This window comes from Bos grunniens, chromosome 1 (genome assembly GCF_055505025.1).
Source record: "Bos grunniens cultivar Pamir isolate PY7600 chromosome 1, Bosgru_T2T1.0, whole genome shotgun sequence".
Classification (NCBI taxonomy): Eukaryota; Metazoa; Chordata; class Mammalia; order Artiodactyla; family Bovidae; genus Bos; species Bos grunniens.
Window position 1 is genome coordinate 76,924,154 of NC_141165.1, and position 6,796 is coordinate 76,930,949.

The 6,796-nt window shown below is 43.2% G+C and overlaps 1 long non-coding RNA gene across 1 annotated transcript; it reads left to right on the top strand.

Annotated features, from left to right (window-relative positions):
- Positions 1-3,570: 3,570 nt before the first annotated feature.
- LOC147379712 (uncharacterized) lies at positions 3,571-6,263 on the top strand. Its single transcript, XR_015163206.1, has 2 exons — positions 3,571-3,636; positions 4,160-6,263. It is a non-coding gene; the product is annotated as an uncharacterized LOC147379712 (long non-coding RNA).
- The last annotated feature ends 533 nt before the right edge of the window (positions 6,264-6,796 follow it).

The following is a 6,796-nucleotide window of genomic DNA, read 5'->3' on the forward strand; positions in this document are numbered from 1 at the left end:
TCTCCCACAGGACTGTGCCAGTGCCTACAGAACCCCATCAGATCCTTATCTCTACCAGTTGGGCCCTGCCATTGCTAGGTTCCTCTGTGAAACTGTTCACATTTCTATTCACACCTGCACGGTAAGTGAATGTGAATTCTAGCCCCATCACACAGGGAATAGGGGGAGAGGCTGGAAATTGACAATTCAAATACCACCAGGGTGATCTGGGGACAGAGGGCTGAAGCAGTGTCTAGGGAAACTGAAACCTTGCAGATGTAACCAGAGACAGGATTCAGGGTAACATTTCATCTTTTTAAGCAGGTTTAGACCTACCTTCGCTTGCCACCTCTGACCTCTTCAATACCCACCTCCTCAGACCTTCAACTGAACTTACTGCAATAATCACTCAAGATATCCTTGGGACACTCCTCTCACTGTCATCCTGAGCTGTTACTGAGGTAACAGATTGTTGAACTCTTGGGCTTCCCTGGTAGTTCAGTTGGTGAAGTATCTGCTTGCAATGCAGGAGATCCCATTCAGTTCCTGGGTCAGGAAGATCCGCTGGAGAAGAGATAGGCTACCCACTCCAATATTCTTGGGCTTCCCTTGTGGTTCAGCTGGTAAAGAATCCACCTGCAATGTGGGAGACCTGGGTTTGATCCTTGGGTTCGATAGATCCCCTGGAGGAGGGAAAGGCTACCCACTCCAGTATTCTGGCCTAGAGAATTCCATGGACTGTATGGGGTCGCAAAGAGCTGGACACAATTGAGCAACTTCCACTTCACTTCACTTCACCAATTTACAGCTTGGATTCCAATCAAACCACACAAAGTTTGTCCTCAAGTAACATGCTCATTCATTCTTTTAGCTAAGTCCATTCATCATTACAGCCTTAAGTGTAGTAGGGACTTCAGAAATCTTCTGGTCCAAACTTTTTATCATACAAATGAGGAAACTGAGGCTCAGATTAGAAAAGTGATTGATAGTGACTTACAATAGGATCTACAGGGCTAGATCTTGGTATCCAGAAAAATGCCGATCAATTTCTGATGACATTGAATGAACTTGACACTTGTAGTGACTAGATAACACATTCAGTGTTGCCTTCTTCAATGACAAGAATCTGCAGTACAACATAGCAACCTCAATATATATTTGCAGTGGAGTAGATAAAAGAGACTATACCTTGACAGACATACGTATACAAAGTTATTCATTGTAGCAATGTTTGCATAATAGCCTAAGTACCCCTAATAGAGAATTAGTCCATGGTTTCTAGCAGCTCCGACAGAACTGAATACCACGTAGGCAATAACCAGTATGGGTGCGTGCATGCTGTCACTTCAGTCATGTGTGACTCTGCAACCCTACGGACTGTAGCCCACGAGGCTCCTCTGTCCATGGGATTCTCCAAGCAAGAATACTGGAGTGGTTTGCCATGTCCTCCTCCAGGGGATCTTCCCAACCCAGGGACTGAACCCATGTCTCTTATGTCTCCTGCTTTGGCAGGCAGGTTCGTTACCACTAGCACCACCTGGGAAACCCCAATAACCAGGATAATATGGTTCTATTTACATTGGCATGAAAAATTTCTGTATTTTTAGTTAAAAAATTATTTAAGCTACATGAACTATGTAGATATTACATATATTACATAGAGTATATGCATAGTTTCTCTCTCTGTATATACACATATATATGTAAAATCAGCATTATATATGTGTGTTTATGGAGACTTCTGTAAAGATCTCCAGCAAAATATTAGCAGTGGTTGCTTCTGGGGATTAGTATTAATATTTTGTTCTTTTTAATTTTTTCCTGGTATTCTGCACGCCTTGAATTTTCTCCATAATTTCCTACTATAGTCAGATAAATTAGTAAAGGTATTTAGAAGCCATTTTTGTTTAATTTTATCAGTCTTTATGAGAGCAACTTGCTCAGAGAGAGGAAAGTCAGGAGAGGAATTGGGGGCGGGTCATACCTGTGGGTGCCAGAGAGAAGTCTTAGCTTATAAACCAGAATTAGATATTATTATCCCCATTTACAGGCCTGAACAAGGAAGCTGAGACTTTCCAACCACATTTTTTTCCAACTTTCCTTAAGATGTCCTGCATGCATGCATGGTTAGCTGTGTCCAATTCTTTGGGACCCCATGGACTGTAGCCCACCAGGCTCCTCTGTCCATGGAATTTCCCAGGCAAGAATACTGGAGCAAGTTGCCATTTTCTTCTCCAGGATATCTTCCTGAGCCAGGGATTGAACCCATGTTTCCTGCATTGGCAGGCAGATTTTTTACCAGTTGAGCCACCAGGGAAGCCTTAAGATGTCCTACAGACTACTTGATGTTCAAGTTTGCAGTGTTTTAAATTTTGTGCCTTTTTACCTGTCTAGAATGGTTTACTTATCTGGCTAAATTCCGTAAGTACTTCAAATATCACTTCTTTGAAAAATTCCTGGGCTCCTCCAGGTAGATATGAAATTGCAAATGTGTTTATATGTCAGCTAACCAAGCTAGGTTGTGGATGCCAATGACAACCATGATGAGCATCCTCTGTGATCCTAACCATGGAGGAGTCAGAAAAAGTCCCCTGTGGTATAAAGAATAGAAACTGCTTTGGATGGTGGGAAGACAGGATATGAAATGCTGCAGGGTAACAAACATATGGGTTCAGATTAATGGTAATGCTGCTCAGACCACTGTGCAGGGTAGGAGAAGAAATATTAATCCTGAAGTTAAATAAAATATTTAGATATGGGAAAGTCACCCAATCTTGTTTATAATAAATGCAAGATACTATTGATTACCCATCACATTGGCAACAAATAGCTCTATTACATAACATATTGGTGATAGAATGGAGAAAGAGGAACTTTTGCTGATTGGTGTGTATGCTGGTACTTTGAAAAGACAGTTCAGCAGTATCTGTCAAAATTTTAAATTCATTTATTTTCAGCTGAACATTTATTTTCGGTTCTGCTTCTAAGAATCTATTCTTCTTACATTCATGCACATGTATGAAATGACATGTATACAAAGTTACTCACTGTAATCTTCTTTATAATAAAAAAGTTTTGAAACAATTTGAAGATACATTGCTTAAAGAATGGGTAAATCAATTATTAAACATCCATGCAGTGTAGACTGCTGTGTAGTCTTTAAAAAGAATGCAGCAGCTCCATGTGTAATGGCCTGGAATGACCTCTAAGATGCAATTTTAAAAGAGAAAAGCAAAGTTCATAGGAGTACATATGGAGATATATATATATATCTCCATATATACAGAATGTTGGTTGGTTTTTTTCTGAAGCCTGTCTTGGTGGGTTGTAGATGGCCATCTTCTCCCCATGTCTTCACCTAGTCTTTCCTCTGTGTTTGTGTCCTCATTTCCTTTTCTTAAAATGATCCCAGCCATATTGTATTAGAGCCCATCCTAATTATTTCATTTACCTTAATTACCTCTTAAAGATGCTATCTTCAAATGCAACCCCTTCTGCGACTAGAACTTCAACCTATGGATTTGGAGGTAGGGGATGACACAGGCCAGTTCACATCCCTAAGGTGCATATGTACTCTTGTATACGCTTCCAGGAGGCTACACAAGCCAAGGTGACTGCGTCTGCTTCTATGGGGGAAACTGTTGGACCAGGAAACAGGTAAGGAGAAAGATACTCTTTTCATCTTTTTGTACCTTTTGAGGTGTCCAATGCAGGTAATACCTATTTAAAAACTTAATTAGGTAAAAAAAAGGGGATAAACTTGTCTTCCAATTTTTTTTTTGTCAGCTTTTAAACATTCCTTCTTTTCTTTGCTGAAGAAGACTAGTTTATGCATTAAAATAAGCCAGAAAGGTCTGAATCTGCATCCCTGTAAGTTACCTAACGTTGGGAAACATTTGTTGTGTGCAATCTCCAGCAACAACCTGCTGAGATTGTCCCACATAAAACTAAGTGATCTATCTTGGAACAGATTCCATCAATGATATTGAATGATGACACCAATTCCTCTTATGGATCTCCCACTGTAGCCAGTATAACCTTTTTAGAGTCAGATCCCGTCACTCTGTTCAAAATCCTGCAAAGGCCCCTGTTTCACTCGGAACAAAAGCAAAGTCTTGAATAAATCCAGTGTGATTTCTCCTTGTCATTCAAAATGACTCCTCTGTTTCTCTGCCCTTAGCTCACTTGTCCAGTCACCCTGGCCTCCTGCCAACACTGCGGAGATTGCACCGGAAGGCTTCCATCTAAAGGGTCTGCTGTAGCTATGGGGTTGCTCCCCGCCTAGCTTTCCAGAGGTCTTCATCTCTCTTTCTCAAGGACATCTACCTACCTTGGCTTACACTCGTGAACTGCCTCCCTCCCTTTACCTCACTTGACTCACTCAGTTATGATCCCCCTTAATTTTTGTTGTTGTTGGTATTTTTCTGTAACACTCATCTCCTCACATACCGAATATTTCTTCTCATCTGTCTTCTTCAATAGAGTGCAAGCCCCGTAAGAGCAAGGATCTTTGCCTGTCTTGTTCACAGATGAACCCTCAGCACCTAGAATCCTACCTGGCCTATAGCTGGCACTCAGTAAATATTTTCAGGGAATGACTGAACACGTGAGTGACGAGCACCATGTGTCTCTCTCTGTGCCTGAGGAAAGGACCGTTGTGTCCTTTCTCTTGTGTTGTGTCATTGTCCCTTCTCTCCTGCCATTTCCCTCTGTTGCAAAACACAAGCCTCTGTTTATTATGATGAACAACTGCAGGAGAGGACAAAGAACAGAATGGTTTGCTTCAGTCGTGTCCAACTCTTTGTGACCCCATGGACTGTAGCCCTCCAGGCTCCTCTGTCCATGGGCTTCTCCAGGTAAGAATACTGGAATAGGTTACCATTTCCTACTTCAGGAGATCTTGACCCAGGGATCGAACCCACATCTCTCTTGGCTCCTGCATTGGCAGGCGGGCTCTTTACCACTTGCGCCACCTGGGAAGCCCCACAAGTGCCGTCACCTCACCTTAAGTGTCAGGCTTCCTGCTAGGCGACACTTAAGCTGTTATCTCATTAATGCATACAACACCTTGTAATTTAGGTATTAGGAATATGGTCATTTTACAAAGGCTTATAAATGATAAATTTCTGACTAAGGATTATCAACAATTAAGCAAGAGCCCTGGCCTTTTACACAACACTTTCTGTCATAAATTGAGATCAGAAACTCCTTTTCTGGAAGTCCATCTACCCTTCCCTCATCTTCTCTCTTTCATTAACTGCCTTTCCCCTTTAACAGAAACTTAATGAGTGAGGTTTTAACTGAATGCTGTGCTCATCTCAGAGAAATCTTACTAGATTCATGAAGAAGTTTCATTCAACAAACATTTAGGGAGTTTCATTTAACAAGCAAACCTGCTACATACCTGGCAAATGGTGGTCTCTGGATTCTTAAGATGACCCTTAAAGAAACTTGAAAATAAGCCTATAAACTATTTCTCAAACTCCAACTCTAATTTAATTCAAGTTTTCCTGGGCAAGGGCAAAGCTGGTCAGGGTCAGTCCAAAGTCTGGATGAGCAAGGGGATGTCCAGGGCTCAGGAAGCCGCCTATCCTCTTGATGGTCAGTGCTCTCAATTTTAGATTATTTCAGGTAGGGATGGGAGTCAGACAGAAAATCTCCAAAATATCTCTTACTGGGGAAGGTGTTATGCAATTTCTTGAGAACTAAATTCATCTTCCTAATTATGGTTGCCTGGAGCTACAATTACAGATAAATAGCATTTCCAAAGTCTAAAGTTCTTCCTGCTTCCTTCTCCAAAGCCCTGCTGGCAAACTTCCTGGGCTGTCAAAGTTCTGCAGAAGTGCAAGAGGCAGGCTGGCAGGAGCAAGCCTGATCACAAAGTCCCAGAGCGGAAATGAGGAGGGTGCTGGAGGGGAGTGCGGAACAGAAGTCATGGAGATGCATCGGCTAGATCCCCCTCCAAGAGAAGGTTTGCTGCCTGGCTGCAGGACTGCTCAGCAGACAGGCTGCAGTGTTCAGTGCTGTCAGCCTCAGTGGCAGCTGTAAAGCAGCCTCATGGATGGCCTTACCCTTCCCAGGGAAGCCTATGTCCAGGGATGGAGTAAAGCGGTGGTACAAAGCTCCGGACCTCTGTGTGCGACCTGAGACACCAACAGATGTCCTGAGTCCAGAGCTCCCCATTAGGCCTGAGTCACAGTTCATCTGCTCCCTGCGCCTGATCCTGCTTCTCCCCTCTTCCTTATATAGGTGTTGGTCCCTAATAAACATAGTGCATCGCCAAATTCCATTTCAGTGTCTACTTCTAGAGGCTTCCCTTGTAGTTCAGTTGGTAAAGGATCTGCCTGCAATGGCAGGAGACCCTGGAGAAGGTTCAATCCCTGGGTGGGGAAGATCCCCTGGAGAAGGAAGTGGCAACCCACTCCAGTGTTCTTGCCTGTAGAATCCATGGACAGAGGAGCCTGGAGGGCTACAGTCCATGGGGTCTCAAGAGTCGGACACAACTTAGCAACCAAACTACCTCCACTACCAAACATAGTACACTCCCAAATCCCATTTTAGTGTCTACTTCTAGAAAACCCAGCCTGTGATAACAGGTCAAGCGATGGGGAGCACCTTCAGATCTGGCTCCTTTGCCTGTCTAAAGCTCATCTCTTGCCACTCTGAGCTAGGCTAATACCTCCCTGACTTCTTACCAGCTACCTCACCAGCTGAGGGGAACATCTCCCATTGCTTCAGGCACAGAACCCACAACTGAAAACGACAGGCAGCAGTACTCCCCCACATCTAAAGAGAGCTGATAATCCAGGCACAGCTT